This window comes from Trichechus manatus, unplaced genomic scaffold (genome assembly GCF_000243295.1).
Source record: "Trichechus manatus latirostris isolate Lorelei unplaced genomic scaffold, TriManLat1.0 scaffold00107, whole genome shotgun sequence".
Classification (NCBI taxonomy): domain Eukaryota; kingdom Metazoa; phylum Chordata; class Mammalia; order Sirenia; family Trichechidae; genus Trichechus; species Trichechus manatus.
The window spans coordinates 29941-55293 of record NW_004444043.1 but is presented as its reverse complement, the minus strand read 5'-3'; positions in this window follow the sequence as shown (position 1 = coordinate 55293).

The window sequence follows — 25353 nt, the reverse complement described above, 5'->3', positions numbered from 1 at the left end:
ACAGGTTTCAGCAGAGCTTCCAGACAAAGATAGACTGGGAAGAAAGGCCTGGCAATCTATCTCCAAAGATTAGCTAATGAAAACCCTATGGATCACAGAATATTGTCCAAGAGTCTGACTCACTTATTTTGGATATGTTATCAGGAGAGACCTATCACTGGAGAAGGGCATCATGCTTAGTGATATGGAGGGCCAGCAAAGGTGAGGGAAACCTTCATGAAGATGAGCTGACACAGTGGCTACAACAATGGACCAAAACATACCAATGATCATGAAGATGGCACAGGACCAGGTCATGTTTCGTTCTGTTATACACAGAGTTGCCATGAGTGGGCGCCAACTCAACAGCAACTAACAACAACATGTGGAAAGAATGATTGTAGTTATTGGAATCAGCCTAGGAGAAGGAAAATGTTGAGTATTATAATTAGTTAATATTAAACAGAAGAACTTAGGCCACGTGCGTAGTTTTGGGTGCTGTAATTAAAGAGGAACATTAGCAAACTGAATGTGCTCAGAAAAGGGAAATTAGGATGGTTTCCATGTTACAAGGCGCTCTGGTGGCTCAGTAGTTAAGCGCTTGGCTGCTAACTGATAGGTTAATGGTTTGAACCCACCAGCCACTCCAGGAGAGGAAGATGTGGCAGCCTGCTTCTGTAAAGATTTACAAGCTTGAAAACACTATGGGGCAGCTCTACCCTGTCCTATAGGGTAGTTATGAGTCAGAATTGACTTGATGGCAACAGATTACATATTACAGCTCTGGAAACCATATTATATGCGAAACAGCTAAGGAAAGTGAGAATTCATTTATTCTGGAGGAAAGTCTGGGCCCCTATTGTATTGCTGGCACTGGACTGAAGTCAAAAATATAGCAAAAGCCTTTCTAAGAAAGTTTAAATGTAAAAGAGAACTTTTAGGGAGATGTGATAAACAAAAAACAAAACAAAACACCAAAGCTGTTGCCGCTGAGTTGATTCCGACTCATAGTGACCCTATATGACAGAGTAGAACTGCCCCCATAGGGTTTCCAAGGAGCAGGTGGTGGATTTGAACTGCCGACCTTCTGGTTAGCAGGCAAGCTCTTAACCACTGCGCCACCAGGGAAATGTGATAGTGGCTATTGTATAGTGTAAGGACATTTATGTAGGCAGAGGATGGATTATGCCTCTTTGGATCCCATTTCTTTATTTGCTAAAAAAAAAAAAAAAGAAGGAGGAGGAGGAGGAGGAAGGAGACAGAGAGTTGGACCAAAACCAGGGACAGACCTGGTTTTGTGGGACCTAAAACTTATAATTCCTGGATCCTCTTTAATAAAATTAGAGATGCAAATGCATATTTTTTACAACGTAAACGGAGCCACAACAAATTACCTTTTTAAAAAGTTGACAAATACTAGCAACATCATAAAGCCTGGAGGGTGGGGGGAGGGTAGATCGTGTTTATATTCGCTAACTGCCCGACTCATACCTCTGTGATACTTCCTAGCCAACATTTTATACTGCAGACTCTTTGAACAACTCCCCATATTACAATACTGTAACATAATTTTCTATATTTACATATAGAGAGAATTGAAAGATAGAGTAGAAAGATATTCCAATCTTTTTCCTAGCATAGTTGATAGAAAAGTGTTTTTAATTATTGATAGCTTAGAAATTTTTCCACAGGGAAGCTTTTGGTGCTCTGTATTTCAAACTTCCTTTCTCTGCCTCTATTACATATTTATGATGCAAATGAAGAGCTTCTAGGTCACTTGCTTTTGATTTGCTGATCTCCTCTGTGGAGCCCTGGTGGCGCAGTGGTTAAGAGCTCAGGTGCTAACGAAAACTCCAGCAGTTCGAATCCACTGGCTTCTCCTTGGAAACCCTATGGGGGCAATTCTACTCTGTCCTATAGGGTCGCTATGAGTTGAAATCGACTCTGTGGCAATGGGTTTGGTTTGGTTTGTCTCTCCTCTGTGAGCCCTGGGGTTTCTGCAGGAAGCCTTAGGTGGATCTGGATTGCTGCATCCCCCGCCCCCAAGTGCTGAACAGGTGATGTAAAGCCCCTGGCCCAAGTTTTAACCAGAGAAGCTCTGCTTTCCTTGACTTTATAATAAAGCAGGCTTCCACAGCTCCAGGGTGGTAGGAAGGGCTACCAAAGGTGGAGTAGCTAGGGAGCCCTGCCCCAGGTGCAGGAAACAAAGGGGTACATTTTCTGAAGAGGAGGTAAAACAATAGTAAAAACAAGCAGAAGCTAGTCTGCTTTCCATTATCACCAGATGCCAGTAATTCTAAACCATGTCAGTAAAAAAATAGGCCTCCCCAAAAGCTTTTCTTGGTCTCAGTTCAAAATAATTGTTGTACTTATGTTTGAGTTTTAAATATATATATACACACCCACACATATTTGTTCCTGCACTAAGTTCCTAATGGTTCTGAACCGTTCAAGCTCGCTTTGGATACAGTTTGTGTCTCCAACCATTGTGAAATTATAGATTCCTGTGATAAAACAATAGAACTGAAATAAACCATGTTAATATAGTGATTGTAAAGATGAAGAAACAGAACTTGAGTTACAGCACTTTTGTCATTCTGTGTGACTACTTAGAGATTTGTTTGTGTTTGCAATTTAAAACAGTGCAACAGAGTGCAAACTGTGAGGTGTACTGCTTTTGCTTGGTGAGTACAGAATTTAGTTGATACATGACCTGTTTTACTAAATTTGAATAATATCTCTAAAATTGAAGTGCATTCTTTGTTTTTAAATGGTGTGCTTGAAAACTAAAGAACAAATCAAAACATGATTACTATCGATTATCAGTTATTATTCTTGAAAATAATTTGATTATATAGATGAAGGGGTTAAAGATAATCTGCTTCAGGTGCAAAATACTATGGGTACATGAATCTACTAACAAGGTTTGGAAATTACTGGACTTGGAGGGCCGGGTGACAGGATGCATGATTTTTCACTGTAGGGAAAGCTTTTCTCCCTTACTTCAACATCAAGAGGTAGTGTGCTAAACAATTAATTGTCCAAAAATGAAACGAGCTCCCTAAGAGCAAACGAATTTCCAGAGGAAATGTTTAAGCATAGTCTGAATGACAACTTCTCAACGATTTTATAGAAGAGGTTTCAGTATGGAACACGAAGCAGAAGTAAATGATGGTTAAAGACCCAAGATCCTTTCCAAGACTTGGTGATACATCTACCCAAGCCATCTGTATTAGTTATCTATTGCTGCATAACAAATTTCCCTAAAATTAGTCACTTAAAACACAAGAATTTATTATTTCATAGTTTTTGTGTTTCAAGAATCTGGGGTAGTTTATCTGGATACTGCACATCTGTCTGAAGGTCTCTCATGAGGTTGTAGTCAAGCTGTGTCTGGATCTTTGTTTTTATCTGAAGGTTTGCTGGGGGAAGGTTCTGCTTCCAAACTTACTCAAGTCAAGTGGCTGCTAGCAGGCCTTTCAATAGGAGTCAGTAAACCGTTTTATTGAAACACAGCCATGCCCATCAGTTTATGTATTGGTTGTGGCTGTTTTCATGCTACAACAGCAGAGGTGAAATGTTGAAACAGAGACTTATGGCCCACAAAGCCTAAAATATTTATTATTTGCCCATTACAAAAAAGTTCGTTGGACCCTTCTCTAGTTCACTTTCATGGCTGTTGGTGGACTCAGGGAATTCCAAGCTCACTCACATGAGCCTTTTGCTAAAGTGACCAACTATTCCAGATACACAACATTCAGTGCTAAAACCAGGAAGGTCCAAGGAAAGCTGGGACAGTTGGTCATCTGAGCAAAACATAGCAGCTGGCTTTTCCCAAAGTTAGCAATTCAAGAGAATGCCCAAGATGAAATCCATAGTCTTTTTATAACCTAATCCTGGAAGTGATACCCAATTACTTCTGTGGTATTCTATTATTAGAAGTGAGATAATGTGTCCAGCCCACACTCAAAGGGTGGGGATTATATAAAGCTTTGAATCCAGGAGGCAGGGATCATTGGTAGCCAACTTAGAGGCTACCTGCCATACTCTCTCTCCTTTCCTATCTTTTCACCACTACAGCAATACATGGGTAAATACATTTTTGATTTACCCAGAGCATGAGTCAACATTCTTTAGTGATATGCTGGGTATACATGTCCATCAACACTTGAAGTGACTCAACCAAATCTGAAACGGATAAATAATGTTATGTTTGTCAAGGGAATGAAATTGTGACAAAATAAGTGAGATTTAACTCCTACTCTGATAATTAGTGTTCAACTGCTTATATTATTAATACATTAACATGGTTTATGGCATACTTTCCTCAAAGTACCTTAAGGAGAATACACAATTCACCTTTTCCTATGGATTCAACATATGCTTGGAAATGATCTCTTTGGTGTATATCAGACAGTAGGCATGATCAGAGATATTTAAGAAATATGTAGCCTTCTGTGTTTAAAATAATAGATGAGGCCATAAAATATCTTCTCGTGATGTATTTTTCTTTTCTCATTTCCACCCTTTATTCTAGAAATGAGATCATTAGCTGAATGATTACTTAATAAGCATCTACATTCTAATTATAATTTTCTTTTCATGTGGGTAATCTTTCCATTCATTTCTTTTAGGAACCTCTGCTTGAGATGATGATCTTTATTTTTAAGAGAATATCTGTCCTTATAGTTCCCTTCCCTCTTGACGCTGCAGTCTTGAGCTCTGATATCACTGTAAGTTACTATGGAAATGATTATGATGCCACAGACAGAGGATTATGACTTCATGTGGGGAAGAAGCAGTGGGAAGCCCACTATTAAAAACATTTTTTTTTTATGTTAACATTCTAGCGGATTTTAAAACGAGTGCGAGAGAACTAAATTCAAGGAAGAAAACCCTAGTCTGCTTTCTAAGTGTGCTGGGTTTTCAAAATTATCTTTACCAGATTTAGAAGAATTTACACTACACAATCTGTAATTTTTTCTTATGTGTCACCAAGTTTACCAAACTTTGAGGCATGTTTTGTTCAATTTGTCTAAACTTTGCCCCTGTCTATATGCAATGGATAATGGAATTGTGAATGAGCTGATAATCCATTTCAGTTTCTTTAATGATAAATACCAAGCTACATAATCATACCAATCACAAGGCAATCCCCAAATATCATTAAGAGGGGTAAAATAAATAGATTGAGAGAGCTGCATTTTGTTTCATAAGTATATACAGCCTCTGCCTAAAATAAATATCATAACACTGAGCAACTCATATTAATTTCAGTTCTGCTGCATAAAATATGATAGTCAGCAACCAGAATGGCAACGTTATTTATTGCCAAGAGAGAATCCAATGGAAGAGGGAGCCCACTTGTTGCCAAGAGAGAATCGAATGGAACGGAAACCCATTCGGAGTTTGGCTACTCCTTGATCCTCAACCTGTAACCTTGGGCAAGTCATTGAACTTCCCAGGGTCTCCATTTCATGGGAATAGTGATGTAATAGGAAAACCTCCACTACAATTGTTGCTCAGGGACCCTCTAAGAATTAATGAGTGTCCACAGAGCATTCTGAAGCCATTAGACAAAATGAGAAAGATAACTAAGAAATATTTTAAGTATTTTACATCAGGATTAGACTCCAATTTGGATTTTTTTGGGGGAAAAAAGAAAAGATAGCCTGTCCAAGGCTGATTTATTCTTCAGAAACCCAAAGGTCACAGAAAGGAATCAAGCTAGGTTGTGCTACCGATTTTAAAATAGTTCAATTGTCTTTAGCAATTATGAGGTTGATTCTGGCAAACCAAACTAATTTCTGTTTACAGTGAGGAAATCTGAAGGAAATTGTACTAGGCAAAAGTGGCTAAACTGTAATTTGTTTCCTAGCCAAATATTATCCCTAAATTCAGTTTTGGTTCAAAGGTGCCTACATTGAGGGTTCACACTTGGAAAATTCAGCCAGTAATTCTTTTTAGCTTCCATTTTATTATTCTGTTGTGAAGAGCTGCTTTTACTTTATACAGAATTCAACCGTATACATCTTGAAAATATAAAAAAAGTAATTTCTTTATATGCATAAATTATTTAAATACTAATAACTGAGTAATATATAATAGAGTACTACTCACCTCATTTTCCTGTGGTTGGCTTTCAGCATCCTCAGTATTCTAAAATAGTATATTTAAACAATAGTGTATTAAACAATGATTGACTCTTAGGATCAAATGAACAGCCATTTAAAAAGCATGAGGTAGATAGCTAATGAATTGACATAAATATGCTAATGGAACACTGCTGAATGAAGAAGCAGTTTATAAATCATCATATACAATATAATTTGTATATGTTTTGAATATCCCTGGAGAAATTATTTGAGTCTATACTTTTAGTCTATACATGGAACTGTTTACATTGGTTATCTATATAGTGAGATTTCAGGAATATTTTACTTTCTTTTGAAATCTTTGTCAGAGTTCAGAAATTTCACAAAATAAGCATATATTAGTTTTCTAATAAGAAATAAAGCTTATTTCAAAATTTAACAATTTTTACAGATGGAGATGTTTCCTTTCCCCTTGCTTCTCAGATTTTATGGAGTTCAATTGAGCTACTGGATGCAAAAATGCCTTGGAAATTGTAAATTACTCTACAAATACTTATTTCTAGTAATATTATATTCCAAATTTCCAGCCCTTTCAAAAGTTAAAAATATTTTTCTGTCCGTTCCCAGAGTATTTTTGCATTGCAGCTGTGTAAAAATATTTTCTTCATTTGGAAACCATCCCAAAACCACTTTAACATGAGTTAGAAAAAAGAACAACAGGTATCCTTCACACCTTAAATATCACAGATGGAAAACTGTCATTTTGCCTCACTATTTTCTATGGTAAAATTATTTTTAAAAAATAATGTGGTAAAAGGCTAATCTATGCCTTAAGAAAATTTAAGATTTTTACTATTTCTGCTTGTAAGTGGCTATTTGTGAATGAATTAATTTTTGCCCGTAACCATTTCTTAATAAGTTGCATGCGCAAATGTCAATGAAAATTGATTTACATTTTAGAGTAGGACTCCTTGTGATCCATCTATATAGTGTCTGTTCTGAAACAAGGCAATCTGTACCACTGTCAATGAAGAACCCACTTCTGATCCAATATAATTCGACTGGTGGTCTAAAGAGCTGAAAATAATGTGATAATAGCTAATATTTTATTTCATTTCCTGTTACGTAAATCTAAGAATTAAAATACACCAGACTAAAGAGTCCCTGGGTGGCAAAAACAGTTGAACACTCGACTACCAACTGAAAGGTTGGTGGTTCTAACCCACCCAAGGATGTATCGAAAGAAAGGCCTGGTGCTCTGCTTCCAGTGGTCATAGCCTTGAGAACCCTATGGAGCACGGTTCTAAAGATGATTTGAGGAAGATTTTAGGATAACTAGATAATCAATGTAGTTATAAAGGAGCCCTAATGGTGCAAAGGTTGAGTGCTCAGCTGCTAATCAAAAAGTTGGCAATTTAAACCTAACCAGCATCTCCACAGGAGAAAGAGCTGCTAATCTGTTTCCATGAAGATTACAGTCTAGGAAGTTCTATGGAGCAATTCTACTCTGTCCCATAGGGTCACTATGAGTCAAAAATCAACTCAATGGCACCTACCAACAACAACAATAATAATTAACATGATCAAAAATACATCAGGTAATAATAAGGTCTGTGAGTGCGGTGGTAGTTCAGTGATAGAATTCTTATCTTCCATGCAGAAGACCTGGGTTCCATCCCTGGACAATGTAACTCATGTGCAGTCACCAACCATCTGTCAGTGGAGGCTTGCATGTTGCTATGATGCTGAACAGGTTTCAGCGGTACCTCCAGACTAAGATAGACTAGGAAGAAAGGCCTGGCAATCTACTTCCAAAAACCAGCCATTGAAAACCCTACGGATCACAGCAGTCATATCCATAATCAGTCATGGTGATGGCACAGGACTAGGTAGCATTTCATTCATTTGTGTGACTCATGGGTTCACCATGAGTTGGAGCCAACTTGACAACAGCTAATAACAATAACAAGGTCTAAAATACATTAGTATCTAAGTACAAATAAGATCTCATGATGACTTTAGAAAGAAGACTTTATTTCAAATATTAGCATTTCTGAAATGTATCTCAATAATACTGGATTCTGCCTATTCAGGAAATACAGACGTTTTATTATCATGAGTAAACATTATCTTGGTTAGCAATGATTCATAAAAACTTCTTAAGAAATCATGAATGAGCTAAAGCTATTTTAAGTCAGCTAATTTTGATGGGGCTCTGTTTGTCTTGTCAGTGTCAGCCCACTCTGTTGCTAGATGTGCCTGCTGACCTTCTATTGCTCCACATAGTGTTTCAATAGTAGATTTTACTACTCTTAAAAAAAGCGAAGTTGCATCATTATCCTGCTTATGGATCTGAGCCCATAGCCTTAGTATTTCCAGCGTGTATAAACTGGCATAGAGATTTTGATAGGTTGATAGGTATCAGTAATGGAGTCTTGCATCTAAGCACCAAAATTGCTGTTACTATAAACAGATCTTTTTTTAATGTAAAATAGCAATATTGATTAGAATTTTTTTTTTTTTTTTGCAAAATATGAGAAAGTGGTTAAAAATAAGGATGTAAAAGACAATGAAGATAATATAAGATGTGTTATTTCTCCGGAGTAAATAGTCACTTATTACTCATTTAAATCAATCTTTAGTCATTAAAGACTGCTCAGATGTCATGATGTTCTGGAATTCTGGCTTCAGAGTAGCTGCTGATTACAGTACAGTATAACTTCCGCTTACTTGTCTAGGGATGAGCTAATTGTAGGTGTTTAAAATATAATGCAAGAGGACTTTCCCTAACTGGTGACCTTCCCAAGGCCAAAACTCAACCTTGACTCCTAATGGGCCCAGAAAACCAGATCTTATTCTTTTTGGAAAAATAGATATTCTAGACCTGATTTTATTTTTATTGTTGTTGTTTCCTTCTTCCTTTCTGCTCAAACTGCCCTGTGGAGACAAAACCAAAGTCTTGGTAGACACTGATGATGTCCTAATTTGTAGCTCTGATACTGGCTCTTTCTGGTGCTCCAGACTTTTGTTTCCAAATGCCCTACTGTAGCTCATCAATTGGACAGTACACAGGCACCTCAAAGTTTAACAAAAAACTCTGGATATTCCCCTACCAGACTGCCACCTATTCTGATATTGTAAGTCAGAAGTTCTAGCGCCATCTTAAATGCCATAACATCTTCATCTGTCAAATGGTGTCAATTAAGGGAAGCTCTTTCTAGAGGGTTTTGACACTTAAATGTGATAATGGATGTAAGGAGCTTAGCACAGGGCTAGGCATAGTGTTAGCTCTTAATGAATATTAGCTGGGAAAGTTATGGTAGAGATGGTGGGGGGCAATCTCCATTTACTCTATTTTTCCCAAATTGTTTTTTTTTTTTAACTTATTTATCTATTTCTGTAGTTAAAATATGAACCCACATTTATAGAAATCTTATCCTAGTTATCTTTAGTTCTGGCATATAGTAATTACCTGCTGTTTGTTGAATGACTGAATTAATAAAAATTGCATTACTTGTATTTTACGTGCTGTAGCTGTTTACATTTAATAGAAAGCTTTTTGTGCTTTCTCTTTATTTTGAACTTCATAACAATCTTCTGTGGCAGGTAAAACAGATATTAGCATCTTCATCATCCAAGGAGAGAGGATGAGAGGTTAAGTGACTTGTCTAAGTTCACACTGAGACAGGTAGCCTCAGAGCTCAACCCTTCTAAGAGACACCTGCTGTGGCTTATCTTCTACACTGAGCAGAATAGGCCACACATTCTTCTGAAATTGTCCTTGACATGATAACCACAGAACGTCCAGAGCAGGCCTCAACCAGTTTTAGCAGGTTTGCAACACCATCTTAGCACTTTAAGTGACTTATTAGCTCATTAAGTGTAAAATACATATAAGCACCCTGCCTCTGGGTGGAGACTTAACATGCTAATGAAAATCGACCTCTTCCTCTATCCTGGGGAATGGAACCCTTGTCTAAAGAAAATGCATAGTCATCCTCAAGCTCTGGGCACCTGCGTGAAGGTCATTCCTGAATATTCATGATAAATTTGCGTTTCCTTGTCTGCTCTCTGTAAACACCCGCCTCCCCAAGCTGCCTGTGAGCAGTCTTAGAGGCAGCAGCCCCGACTGATCCTTTCCTTGTGCAATGAAACAAAGGCGTCTTTCTAATCTCCCATCTCAGCCTCTTGTTTATTGGCTGTGACGAGTCACCCTGAACAAAACCTGGGGTTTCCACCTGGCAACAACATCACCAAGTAAATGGCAGATGTTAGAAATGATTTTCTTAGTCAGTACATTGTGCTTTCCATGTTGTATTAAGAGCACAATCATCTTTCTGCCAATTACACTTTAATTTAACCACAACTGCATCTGTTAATAAGGCTAGGAAAAAATCAGCTGGGATAAAAGTAACAGACAGTATAGTTTCAGGAAGATGCACTTAATTATTTCCTCAATAATTGTTTTATCTTAGGTCAAAATGGGCTGTGATCTCCCATAAAATCTGACTTGTGATGAAAATAAACCTTAATACAAACTGAAAAGACTTGGCAATGCTTTCTAGGCTGCTGAATAATTTCCTTTAAAGCCAGGCTACATTCCTTTAACCTCCAAGAGCATGACTGTATATTAACTTTCACACTTATCAAGCCTACTTACACATATCTCATAAGAGAAATTAAAAATTCAAGTTTTGAGTAGATCAGAAAACTGAGCAGTGTATATCTGATTTTTCAATGTGAGTGTGACTTCATGGACAGAGATAAGTCTGGCCTACTTCTGTGTGATGGAAAATGTTTTGGCTGCAAGAAAGTGAGCTGAAAAGTGTTCAGTTGAATGCCCCTGTGCCTTCACCAAGTACACCAAGTACAGAGAGGCTGTTAACTTGAACGTTTTCACACCAAGGAGTTGCAAGACTCTCCATGCCCTGGCAGATGTTCCCACTTCATTTTGGGTATCTGAGAAGGATCAGAGATTAGATAGCTCAAGGTTTCCAAAGTGTATAATAGCATTCCTGCCACTGATGACTACACCTCAAATCAAGAGAGTATTCTGTCATCTTATGCTTGGAATGCAACAGAAAGCAAATGTGTTGAGGACCCACAAGGAAGCTGTAGATTATAGAACACACCTTGGAAGATACAAGTCTCCGGTAGGGTAGGGAAAGAACCACTACTGCAGTCACAATGGGGCGAATAATATCAGGGCTGGAGAGAACTTATAACTATAAATGATGGCTATGTGATGACAAGAGCCATGCAGTTGAGAGAGCTAATAGAGAAAAAAAAAAAACAAAAACTTTCTTTCCTTATGGGGAGGGTTTGAGGGAAAATTAGCACAAACTACTGTACTGAAATGGTAGGTCCCCATGATAACATGTGTGTCCCTATCCCCTCTTCCCGATGATTTTCTTATTGGAAGCACAAAGAAAAGATGAATGTCACAGCTTTGGGGAATTTTTATTAATATGACAGATTGGATGCACCCAGTGTCCCATGATCTTATTTTTTGACACGTTTATATGAGACATGCAGGCATGTTGTCAAGTTATTCTTTTTAACAGTGGAAAAGCATTCTCATTTCCTTTCAAATGTCAGGCATATTGAAGAAGTAGATGAAGGACCACTGTCTGGTTCTCTTGTGAATCCACCCCCCCTCCTATGAGGGCAAAATCTTTCTTTTCCTTTTGGAAGTGATAGGTTAGTACAGACTGGAGTGTGTGCTCGCTGATATATGAATATAGAAACAAATAGGTTGCCACAGTTCCCTTCTCACTTTTGTTTCTGAAGTTCCAACTTTCTGTGGATTGAAAGTGAGTTAGAACAGGGCACTCAGAGATGACTGGAGCTGGTCTTCCACATCATAATCTGTGGCTTGTCTCTGCGCATAGCATTGCAAGGATTTTCTCTTACACCACTTAATTTATATTTAACTGTCATAAAAATTGAGGGCTGAGATGGTTCAGTGGTAGAATTCTCGCCTTCCATGCAGGTGACCTGGGTTTGATTCCCAGTCAGTACACCTCATGCACAGTCACCAACCATCTGTCAGTGGAAGCTTGCATGTTGCTATGATGCTGAACAGAATTTAGTGGAGATTCCAGATTAAGACAGACTAGAAGGAAAGATCTGTTAATCTACTTCAAAAATTAGCTAATGAAAACTCTATGGATCACATTAGTCCAATCTGCAACAGATCATGAGTATGGAGCAGGGCTGGGCAACATTTTGTCCATTGTGCATGGGGTTCCCATGAGTTAGCAGCTGACTCCATGGCATGTGTGTGTGTGTGTGTGTGTGCATATGCATATGCATATGTATATGCTGTTGTTGTTAGGTGCCATTCAGTCAGTTCCAACTCATAGTGACCCTATGTACAACAAAACAAAACACTGCCCAGTTCTGCACCATCCTCACAATTGTTGTTCTGCTTGAGCCCATTGTTGCAGCCACTGTGTCAATCCATCTTGTTGAGGGTCTTCCTCTTTTTTGCTGACCCTTTGCTTTACCAAGCATGATGTCCTTCTCCAGGGACTGATCCCCTCCTGATAACATGTCCGAAGTATGTGAGACGTAGTCTCTCCATCCTTGCTTCTAAGGAGCATTCTGGTTGTACTTTTTCCAAGACATATTTGTTCTTTCTTTTGGCAGTCCATGGTATATTCAGTATACTTCTCCAATACCATGATTCAAAGGCATCAACTCTTCTTCAGTCTTCCTTATTCATTGTCCAGCTTTTACATGCATATGAGGTGACTGAAAGCACCATGGCTTGGGTCAGGCGCATCTTAGTCTTCAAGGTGACATCTTTTGCTTTTGATCACTTTAAAGAGGTCTTTTGCAGGAGATTTGCCCAATGCAATGCATCTTTTGATTTCTTGACTGCTGCTTCCATGGGTGTTGATTGTGGATCCAAGTAAAATGAAATTCTTGACAACTTCAATCTTTTCTCCATTTATCATGATGTTTTATATGTATATATATGTATATACGTGTGTATACCCACCTGCTGCTCCTTGGAAACCCTCTGGGGCAGCAGAAGCAATATAGCATTATTACCAGTTTTTTCAAACTCTACCATAATCATTTATTAAATATTTATTGAGCACTTACTAGGTTGTGAACAAAACGTGCACACAGGGACACAAAACATGGTTCCTAATTTATGTGGAGAGGGAAGAAAACTAATCTAATAATGATAAGAAGCTACAATGTTATAAGAAGAGAAAGGTTAGGTTTTATGTTTTGCCAAGGGCAGTGAGGAAGGCTTCACAGCAACTAAAACCAGTTGCTGTCATGGCGAGACTCATGTGTGTCAGAGTAGAACTCTGGTCCATAGGATTTTTAATGGCTGATTTTTCAGAAACAGATCACCAGGCTTTTCTTCTGAGCTGACTCTGGGTGAACTCGAACCTCTAAGCTTTCAGTTAACAGCTGAGTGTGTTAACTGTTTGCACCACCCAGGGACTCCAGCAACTAGGTCTTAATAAATTTCAACTAGGTCTTGACAAATTAATAGGCGTGTACCAAGAACATAAGAAGTTTCTTCCAGGCGTTAAGAACAACATGTATGTAAACATGGGTACTCCTGGGTATTTCAGGAAGGAAAATTTAAGGTATAAATATAAGTAAGGAAGGAGCATCATCTGGAAAGAAGTGTGGGACACCAGAGTAAAGGTCTTATCTACCAAGCATGCTAGATATTCTCCATCTGCCTACAACCTCTCTACTACCATCCCAGAATCCTTTCTCACACTTCTTACCCTTCCCTGTGCCACAGGAAGCTGACCTCCCCAGGATACATCACTGAAGTTCTTTTGTCTTTTGCCTCCTGTTGTGTTTGACCAATGGGAGGAACTGCCAGAGGGTAGTGGCCAAGTGATGGGGGCAAGTGAGCCACATAGGTCTTATGTTCAGCAGCTAGCCTGAGTTTGCTCACATTGTGTCATCAGAGTTTCAAGAGCATCAAGAGAATAAACTCCAAGACTTCTTGAAATCAGGCTTAGCACTCACACAATGACAACTCCGCTGCATCATATCAGTCAAATCAAGTTATCAGGTCAGTGCAGATCCAAGGGGTGGAAGTTCCTGCAAAATGGTGTGGTCTCTTTCCCAGTCTACTACAACCAAGAGAGTTAGCCTCACTTCAATCCTGCTCCTAGATTACAATTCAGTTAAAATTGCAAACCTCTTCTAGTGCTCAAGGAAATTGAACTTCCTCTTTTCCTATCTTCATCCATTGTTCAGTTACATTCTTGCCAGAGACCTTATCTTCACCTATAAAATAAAAATCCTAACACAAAGTAAAGCATTAATTTTTTACTTTATTTCATTTTAAGAGCTGTTCCCACAAAGCTAAGATTTGCGTTTTCAAGTTCTAAGTGGCCAGTTCCGTAAATAGGCAATGGATATTTTGCCTGCATCCTTCCTCTTTCAGTGTCTCCACTTTTCAAGAATATAATTATCCTTCATTCTTTTATTGACAAGCCTTGGACATTAACCTACAAACTCAAGAGTGTAATTACCCTTCATTCTTCTGTTGTCAATTTGAGTTTGCAAGTTAACGTCCAACGTTTTAAGTTATTTGTGTGTGGATTTTCTTTTGAGAAACACACAGAGTTAAGTTTGCAACATAACTGTTTCCATACATATTGTGCATTTGAGTATAAAAAATTCTGTTAATAAAGGTATGTTGAAGATGGACGTGCCTGTGTGTGTGTGTGTGTGTGTGTGTGTGTGTGTGTGTGTATGTGCGCGCGCGTGCGGGAAGGGCAGAGACATACTGGCCTGGGGGAGCTGGAATAAAATGTTTGTGTAGAGGGAGGAGTAATAAATAAATCAAGAGAATGCTAACTAATGAGAAGAAACAGCAGGGGGATTTACAAAAGATACATCTGCACTACTTCCTATGGGCAGCCGCCCAGGTGTGTGAGATGATTCTGGAAAAGCAATTAAAAATTCCCAAAGGCCCCTATATAAACCCCTTTCATTCTGGGGTCATCCATCAGTTTCTGCAGCTCAGGATCAGCCTCCATTGGCTACCAGCTCTGTGCTTCTGTTTATGAGTTTTTATGCTGTTGCCGAGAACTCAGATGAAGAGCAAGCCACACTTACCTGTAACAGCCTTACAGCAGCTTGCGATGCCTAATCTGTTTTATTGATCCTACTTGCTGGTTTCTGGAGACCATTGATTTTCCTGGCTTCAGTTTGTGGCCTTGCCTCCTTAATGTTTATTTAGACTAGCCTCCATAAATTGCTTCTGGTACAGAGGGCAAGAAGGCAACAGGAGGGCAGGGGTGCTTGTCTACCTGTCCATAAATATAAATCACAGCTTTTGTTCTTTGCTGTTATTTGTGAACACTGTTTGCGAGGTGAATAAAAAACGGAAGTATTCCACTAAAACGTGGGGAAGCCATTAGGAATTCCCCTGTGACTGTCTTTTCTTTTCTTCCTCCCCCTCCCTTTTTTTCTTGCAGTCTAGGTTTTCAATTTTCTGAGTCCTAATGGCACCTCTTGTTGTCTACTCAAACATGGAATGTTTCTTTTTGTTACAGCAGAGGAAGAAAAGAGCGAAGGCATTGCTTGTTTGACAGCTAAGAGCTGCACTTTTGAATGCAGGTGGGTTGGCTTATCCTTCCCACCACCCAAATTGCTTTTTGTCAACACAAGCATATATTTTCATAAATTTCAGCTTTTCAGGAAAAGAGAAAGAATTTGCACAGTACCAGAGTTAACGGCACCTGGTTGAACAATTGAACCAGCACAGCTCTTCATAATGAATCCTATGTTGTTGTCATTGTTAGTTGTTATCAAGTTGTACCAACTCATGGCGACCCCATGTGTTTCAGAGTAGAACTGTTCCATAGTTTTCAAGGCTGTAACTTTTTGGAAGCAGATCGCCAAGTCTTTCTTCTATGATGCCTCTGGGCGGGTTCAAACCACCAACCTGTCGGCTAGTAGTCAAGTGCTTAACTATTTGCGTCACCCAGGGACTCCTAAGGAAGGCTATAGGACTAGCTGTTTAGACAAAGGCCATGGCTGAAGGAAAAGAACTTTTAAGGGGGTGCAGCAGCTCATGGACAGCACTGCTCCAACAAGGAGCCAAGGGGTGCCGTGTAGACTGTCTCTGACCTGCAGTGCCATTGACAAAGCTGGCTGAGCACAAGACAGAATGGGAAATGGTTGCAAGCAGGTATCTGCTCTGTTATAAATAATTCAAAGAGGCACATCCTGCAAAATCCAAGAGAAAATCCTCACAGCTCATTATAACAGTAAGTTGGTGGAACGCTAGATCCTTATATTGCTAGGAAATGTTTTACAACAGCTAAGAATCTTTTTTCCTCTGCAATAGTAGACATCATTGTCTCTATGAGGTGACAGGTGGTTCCCCTGAGGCTAGGAGAACAGCAATCAGTAGAGGGTCAGCCATGGCCACTATTCTGTCGGATAGTATGGATGCATTGTGCACAGATATGATGCCTAGAATAAATCACCAGGAAAAAGAGAAGCCTCCTCAAGACAGGAAAAGAAATATTTTGCAGAAAACACCTATGGAGCAGCTGGTTGATTTAGCTGTCTCTATTTTAACTAAGCTTTTTCATATTGGTTTGTAGTCTGGGTCTACTCTACACATCTTGCCTTACTTCCAACTATTTCTCTAATATGCCTCTGTTATTTTTTCATTATATCACCTGGAGAACTCACGTAGGCCCCGCTGTTTTATCTGCCCTCCTCAATATCTACATTTTAAATCTGTAAACTCCCTCATGAAATAATTACTTTTCACTGTTACCGTCAATGGTTTTCTGTTCCTCAGAAATCATATAGCAGATTTGTTGTTGTTGTTAGGTGCTGTCGAGTCTATTCTGACTCCTAGTGACCCTATGTGACAGAGTAGAAACCTCATAAGGTTTTCTAGGCTGTAATCTTCACTGAAACAGATGGTCGGGTCTTTCTCCCGTGGAGCTGCTGCATGGGTTCGAACCGCCAACCTTTTGGGTAGCAGTTGAGTGCTTAACTATTGTGCCACCAGGGATCTTTATAGCAGGTTTAACACATACTATAGTGGTTATGAGTCGGAATTGACTTGGACGGCAATGAGTTTTTTTTTATAATGGTTATTACTTACATTTAGTGCATGCATTAGTCAGGATAGACTTGTTCTTCATGCAGTAACAAAAAAAAAATTAAAAAACCACCCACAAATGATAGGGCTTAACAGAGCAAAGACTTATTTCTTGCTCACAGAGAGACCAGTATGAATCTGGAGGTGTCCTAAGTGGCTTTCCTCCTAACAGTGTCTCAGGGATCCAGGCTCCTCCCTTGTCAACATTTATATATTAAACGCATGCCCTCCAAAGTGGCTACAGAAGAAGAGAGAGTGTGGATAATCATACAGTGGGTTTTTTAGCAAGAATTGGAAATGGAGTATATACCTACTTTAGAAAAGAATTCTTTCTTAATATTTGAGTATTTTATCATTTGAAATAATTGTGTCCCTCTCCCATCAACATTAAAATAAATTCTGGATTCATCAACGGCCCGCACACAAAAAAAGAAAACCTCAGAATTATGAAATACTAAAAGAATGTTGCTTAAACTTGGGATAGGGAAGGCTTTTTAAAGCAATACATAAAACCATACATAAAAATTAGAAGTTATAAGGAAAAGACTGGTAGATTTGACTACACAAAAATATAAGAAATCTGTTAGGCACAACCCTCATAATTAAGGTTAAAAACAAATGATAATTAGAAAATATGGGCAATACATAAAATACACAAATAATTAATATTGTTCATATACAAAGAGTGCCTAAATTTCAGTAAAAAAAAAACCCAGTACAAAAAAATCCGTAAGAGTTATAATTAGTCTAGCCAAAGAAGAAAAAAAGTAATTATCCAGAAAAATGGAAAATATGCTTAATATTTATATTAGTTAGAATTATGCAAATTAAAACAATAATGAAATACAAATTTAACCTTACTATCAAAATTTGAAAAAGAATATGGTTGTGGGAAAAAAAGAATTAAGAAGACCAATTGTAAGTGTGGGTATATATGCATACGTGTATGCACGTAAACTGAAAGCATAAAGTTGTTTAGTTTGAGATATTCAGCAATGCATAAACAAAAACAAATTTTCTTTTTTAGCAATAAATTAGAGTTTAATCTATTTTGGCATTTTATGTTGATTCTTGTCAATCAAATCAAAAATTGAAGAAAGAGATAAAAGGATGTAGTCTATATAGATGTTAGTTCTACTTATAAACAGTTTTATAGTAGCCTGGAATGACCTTTATTCCTCACCCACATTCCCTTGATCTTGCACCCAACTGCCTCAACTACCACATGCATGTTTAGGCATATGAAAATGTGCTATTAAATAAATGAAATATATTTGAGCAAACCACCATTCATCTGTCAGTTTGTTGTCCTGTGGTGGCTTTGTGTGATGCTCTGATGCTGGAAGCGATACTACTGATATTTCAAATACCAGCAGTGCCACCCATGGTGGACGGGTTTCAGTGGAGCTTCTAGATTAAGATAGACTAGGAAAAAAGGTCTTGAAATACACTTCTGAAAATCAGCCAATGAAAACATTATGGATCACAATAGAACATTGTCTGAATTGCTTACTTTGGACACATCATCAGGAGGGATCAATCACTGGAGGAGAACATCATGTTTGGTAAGGAAGACCCTCGGTGAGATGAATTGGCACAATAGTCACAGTGATGCACCTAAATATGCCAGTGATCATGAGGATGACGCAGGACCTGGCAATGTTTTGTTCTATTGTACATGAGGTCGCAATAAGTCAGATCGGCTCAATGGCAGCTGTCTATCTGCCTGAACAAAAAAATACATTAAATACCTATGGAGAAAAATGCTTTTCTGATCTCATTTAATAATAAAATCAGTTTCAACAACTACATTCTTTATAGCTCTACACCTCTATGATTCTAATGCATCTAAGAAAATCATTTTTATCTCTCTGTTCATTCAAATGTTGCATGTGTCGTCAGCTGTGTTTGGCACCAAACAAAAGCCACACTATGTGTTCCAGTTATAAAGGGGTTGTAGCCTGAGGGATGAGAGTTTTAGATAACCATTGGAAAAAACTTAGGGAGCAAAAGTGGGGGAAGCCACTACTGATCCCCTCAGCCTGAAGCACTGAATCATGTGGTTTGCAAGGTGCCCCAAGTGGTATGGATTGAATTGTGTCCCCCAAAACCGTGTGTCAACTTAGCTAGGCCAAGATTCCCAGTATTGTGTGGTTGTCCACCATTTTGTGTTCTGATGTGATTAACCTATGTGTTGTAAATCCTAACCTCTATAATGTTAATGAGAGAGGATTAGAGGCAGTTATGTTAACGAGGCAGGACTCAATCTACAGGATTAGGTTATATCTTGAGTCAGTCTCTTTTAAGATATCAAAGACAGGATCAAGCAGAGATGAGAGGGACCTCATTACCCTGAAGCAAGAAGAGCCAGGAGTGGAGCACATCCTTTGGACCCGGGGTCCCTTCCCTGAGAAGCTCCTAGACCAGAGGAAGATTGATGATAAGGACCTTCCCCCAAAGCCAACAGGAAGAGAAAGACTTCCCCTGAAGCTGGTGCACTGAGTTCGGACTTATAGCCTCCTAAACTGTGAGAAAATAAAATTTCTGTTTGTTAAAGCCATCCACTTGTGGTATTTCTTTTATAGCAGCACTTGATGACTAAGACACCCAGGAAGCTGCTGCAATTCTTAAGAAGTGCTGGGAAATTCCCACCAAATATTTCAGATTCGGGCAGCAAAAGGTTGGCTGTCAAGAGTTTACCAGGAGGACCCCGTGAATCACATCTTCCCACACGTTTGGCTGGAAGTATTTCCAGAGAATAATGGTCTCCCTCTCCTTCTGGCTTCAAAATCTTGTTCAAGTGCCTCCCATTGTAAAACTTTATCATTCAAGGAGGAGATTCTGGGAATTATTGCACTGCTTCTCCTTTGTAATCCTGAAGATGCCTTTGAAGGGGATGGTGGTGATACTAATCTGAAAACAGGCAAGCTGATACACTTCTTTTAAAGACACATCTTTTTATGATTTAGAGAGATGCAAATAACACTTAGTCACCTCCTCTGCTACTTAAAGATTTGTAAACACCCTCACAAGTTTCTCTAAGTATGTATGTATGTGTTTGTACAGATCCTAGGCCAGAAGTTGTCAACTAGCTAGCTACTATATTTTGTTTGCCCCACACAGTATCTTTTTTCTTCTTTTTGTTATTTGAGCTGATATTTATAAACTGGGAGATTTTACATATAAATCTGGATTTCAAGCTTTTGTCCTAAAAAAAATTCTGGGAGATTAGCCAACACTAGCCTCTATTCCCTCGTGATGATGAGACCCAAGTACAGTCGCCTCTTTTAGACATGGCGTGTGCTCTCAAATATTCCACAGCTCCTCACCTCTCAGAATATTTCTTTCCTCATGATATTACCTTCCTTGCTCCTAAAGACGTCAGAGTTTGTAACTTTTCTCTAGAATTTGAAGAAGAATATAGTCAAGACTTTCATGTAGCTCCTCTGTCCTAAATACTTTGTCAGGGGATGTCTTCATAAGCTATTAACTATGTCTGAAAGGTGTCCTGGTGGCACAATGGTTAAAACATTTGCCTGCTAACCAAAAGCAGTTCGAATCCAGCCAGTACTCCACGGAAGAAAAGACTTGGTGATCTGCTGTCAGAGATGGTAGCCTAGGAAACCCTGTGGGGCAGTTCTAGTCTGTCATATAGGGTCTCTATGAGTCAGAATTGACTCAATGGCACACAACAATCTATGTTTGAAGTATGTTTTGTTGCTGTTGTTTTGGGCTTTTGTTTTTCTCAAAATCACATTTCCTGTGTGTATTTTCACACCAATTAGCAAAATTTTCAGCATTTACAAACTTCTGAATTTTTCACACAACAGTTATTTTTACTTCAAGAAAAAAAATAATTTTTTTAAATCAAACATTACTGTGTACTACCTGACAAGAAGAAAACATAAAGGTCCCACTGGTATGTAGAGTCTGAGGAGTTATGTGTAATCACAGGTCAAGTGACTCCTACTCATCAGATTTGTGACCCATGAGGTTTAAATTCATCACTCATTAACATACAAATTCCTGTAATCATGAATCTTTCAAGTCACTGAAAAGTAGTAAAAAAAAGACTATTAAATTTACAAAAAATCAAAAGTTTACCATAAACACATATATATCTCATCATGTATATAAACACATTATTACACCATAAACACACACACATACACACACACACACAGACATAAATTTCCCACACTGTTTCTCAACTTCCCCCTACACAACAAAAATTAGTTCTGGGTGATAATAAATTGAAACCACATTGACTTTTTTGAATTGGAAACAACAATTAGAAAGAAAAAAAAATCATCATACAGTAGCTTGATATGAAAATCATGCAAAATGACTTTTAGAGAGATGTGTGATACCAAAATCAAACAAATAAATACAGAAAGAAAAAAAAAAGACAAGCTAACTACCTCAGCAGGTGGGATATAAATTGAACTTTGAGCATTAAGTTTACATTCTGAGATTCCGACCTTGGTTGAAATTAGCTGAGAAAACATCTCGTCACCTGAAGTGATTATAGAATATTCAAGCAATTTGGAAGGCTGAAGTTAGAGGGCTGGAAATGTACATATTCAAAAATACTTAAACTTTGGAAAGTCTTATAAATAATGTGCAGCTGTCCAGCAATATGTATAATGTCTGCCAACTTTATAAAGTCTCCACAAATTCTGTTTTGGTTTGGCACTCACTGTAGAAAAATAATATATCTGTTCCTTGTTTTCCACTTGAAGGAGACTATGTCTGAGTGTTCTATATACAAGTCCTTGCTTTTCCTCATGACTGACATTCAAATACCAGAAATGACAAGTTATTGGCTATTTCGGAGAATAAAAATTCATTTATGTCTATAAATATCCAAGAGTTGTTTAGTTAGGAGGAAACAGATGACCTAACAGAAGACTAAATCTTGGCAAGTTGACGTTCATTGGCTGAACCCTGCCAATTTCATTCTAGCCAGCTGGTTTCCTATAATCCTCTCCTGTTCCTTCTGTTTGAGTGATTTCGGAGGGTTTTTTTATGCCACATGCATCCATCACCACCAACTCCAAACAAAGAGCATGCTGGGTGAGAACAAAGCAAAGATGAGATTTCTGGGGGGTTCACGCTACTGGGGACATGGCCAAGGAAGCTTAACAAGAAATTTACACATCTATAACTACAAGTTAGTGACTGTAAGGAAAATTAAATTCTTACAGTTTAGATAACTGGACAGCTGGAGGCTCTCCAAATGACCTTTTGCTCAACCTAAATTATGTCATTCTTTTCTAGCTCAAGGAATCAGAGAGGAAGGGTGAGAAGTCCACAGGGAAAGACTTGCATAGCGGCAGGAAGCTAGCCCTGTTTGCATCCCGTAGTAGGAGAATTTGAGTCAATTAAGTTTGCAATTTATTTCTTTTTAAAGAATTCATTTTTTTTCCAAAATAGCCCTTTTTTTTTGTATTTCTGTTAAATTTCATGTTAATAACACAGTCAAGTGAGGGTTTAATTACTGTGGGATTTTTCCCTCTAAGGTCTGTTGTACCTTGTCAGATAAAGTTGGAAGGGTGAGGTCAAGACAGAGAGGAAAGAGGAAGAGGGGAAAATCCAGGGCAGGTGTGGAATGCAGTTGTGTCCCTAAAGAAAAATTTTAAGCACTGTGAAATGTCTATAAACCCAGCCTGCCTGTTTAATTCCTAAGAAGGAGGGGAAAAGGAGAGCTTAGAGAGAGAAAACGGAAACAATTGTTTGATGGATGTTACACATTTAGGTTGTGAAATTACATGGGAAGTTGATTGATCACAGTGTCCTTGTATCAGTGAAACATCAGAGGTGAGGCACGTGTAGCCCCATCAGAAAAGGAATTGTTTTTAGCATGCTCTGGCTCTGCAATCCGGAAATAAGAATAACAAGAGGCCAATGTTATTACTTCTGAGAACTTTCAACACAATTAATGCATGAAATTAAACATGTAAAGAAGTGGAGAAAGGGAGAAATTCCGGTACAATAAGCAATGCTCTGGCAACTTAGAGAATCAAAATATAATGTAAATGTTCCTGAGACTGGCTTTGCTAAACCAAAAAGCCAAACATTCTCACCTTCCTTCTATAAATACTCATTAAGACTCCTACCTGGCCCTGTGTTCAGGTCAAATACCACAGATGAAGATTCTTAAGACATTTCATGATGTTTATAAGAGGTACAACCTTTACAAGATTTAATGCCTACACTTTACTGTTTTTAATCATTTTTTGGATTTAGAAAATTGAAATGCTCATCAGGAACTAAACAATCAGGTTAAGCCGAACTGTAAGTATAGACAAAGCTGTACGAAATAAAATATATGATTTTGAAAAATGCACGAGCAACTTTAGAAAATAAGCAAGTAACATTAAGTACTATTAAAATCTCCATGAATTCTTTTTGCTTGAAAAATAAATGAAAATATCAGCAGAATATACACACACGTGCATATGCACCTCTACATACACCCAGGAGTCCCTGTATGGTGGAAACAGTTAACATGCTCAGCTGCTAACTGAAAGGTTGGAGGTTGGAGTCCACACAGAGGTGCCTCAGAAGAAAGACTTTGTGATCTACTTTTGAAAAATCAACCACTGAAAACCCTTTGGGGCATAGTTCTACTCTGACATACATGGGACCACCATGAGTCTGAAACAACTGGACGGTAACTGGTTATATACACACACATATAAATGCACACATAGGTACACACACAAACATGAGATATGCATTTACATATATAAAGAGTTGAATATCAAGGCTGTGAATTTATCTCTGTTTTGCTTACCGCCCTCCGGGTTATTTTCAGGCTGAACAGTTCATTAGTTTGAGTGCTTGTGAATACTTTAATCAGGGTTAGAGCCATTCAATGAGTTCATTTGTTACATCTGCATGGATGGTATAGGCATAATGTCTTGTTAATCATAAGAATGAAACTATTTTGAATGCATGTTAACTGATGTTTAAAAATTTCAGTGACTAAGATAATAACTATTGGTCTCTACTCGCCTGGAGCAAAAGAGAAAGAAGGAAACTAAAAACTCAAAGAAGAAACTAGCCTACAGGACCAATCACCTACACGAACCATGGCCTCATCTCCAGATACGAGAAGAGCTAGATGGTGCCTGGCTACCACTACCGACCATTCTGACCAGGGCCACAATAGATGGTCCCGGATAGAATGGGAGAAAATTGTAAAACAAAACAAAAAATCTTAAGAAAAAAATCAAATTTACTGGACTGGCAGAGACCTGGGGAACCTCCAAGACTGTTGCCCTTAGATGCCCTTTAAACTTTGAGCTGAAGCTAATCCCAGAGGTTACCTTTCAACTAAATAAGAGATTGGATCATAAAATAAATAATATCACCCTTAAGTACCATGCTTCTTTTATATATAATTAAAAAAAGAAAAAAAACCACACAGACAAACACAAAAAGCCAATCATCTATCTGAGAACAAATGGTCAACATTTACCCTAAAGCAAACATGAGAATGTTGGGGTGGGGGGGCAGGAAAGTAAGAATAATGAAAATGGTACAACCAGAATAGAAACAATGAGAATACTGATGCAATATGGGAAATATAATCAATGTCACTGAAAAATACGTGTAGAAATAATTAAATGGAAACTTACTGTGTAAACTTTCGCAAAAACACAATATTTTTTTTTTTAATTTTAATGAAAATGACTGTTAGCTAATGGTTATTTCCCCCCTTCCCCCTTGGGAAATAATGCAATATCTACCTTTGATGACTTCATTTAGGTTGACTCTATAGGCATATATAAGATAAATAATAATGATTGAAGACACTTATAATAATATGGTATTAGTTGTAGGACTACAATTGTTCCTGTGTGCATGTTTCATTGCCCAGAGAACAACTGTTAACTTGACTGTAACTCATTCAACTTGATTTGATTTGAGGATCACCCAGCAAATTATATTTTGAAACCTTTGCTATAAATGGACAAAAACTCAATTTTAATTAGCAAGGTGTTGAACCCAATATCAGCTAATTTATAGTAGCATGCTAAAGCCAGCTTACACCAGCTCACAAAGCAATTGTTAAAATTTCGAGAGCTAGTTGTTAAACAAAGCCATTATTGAAAATTAAATTATAAATTAAAAACAAAAATAATA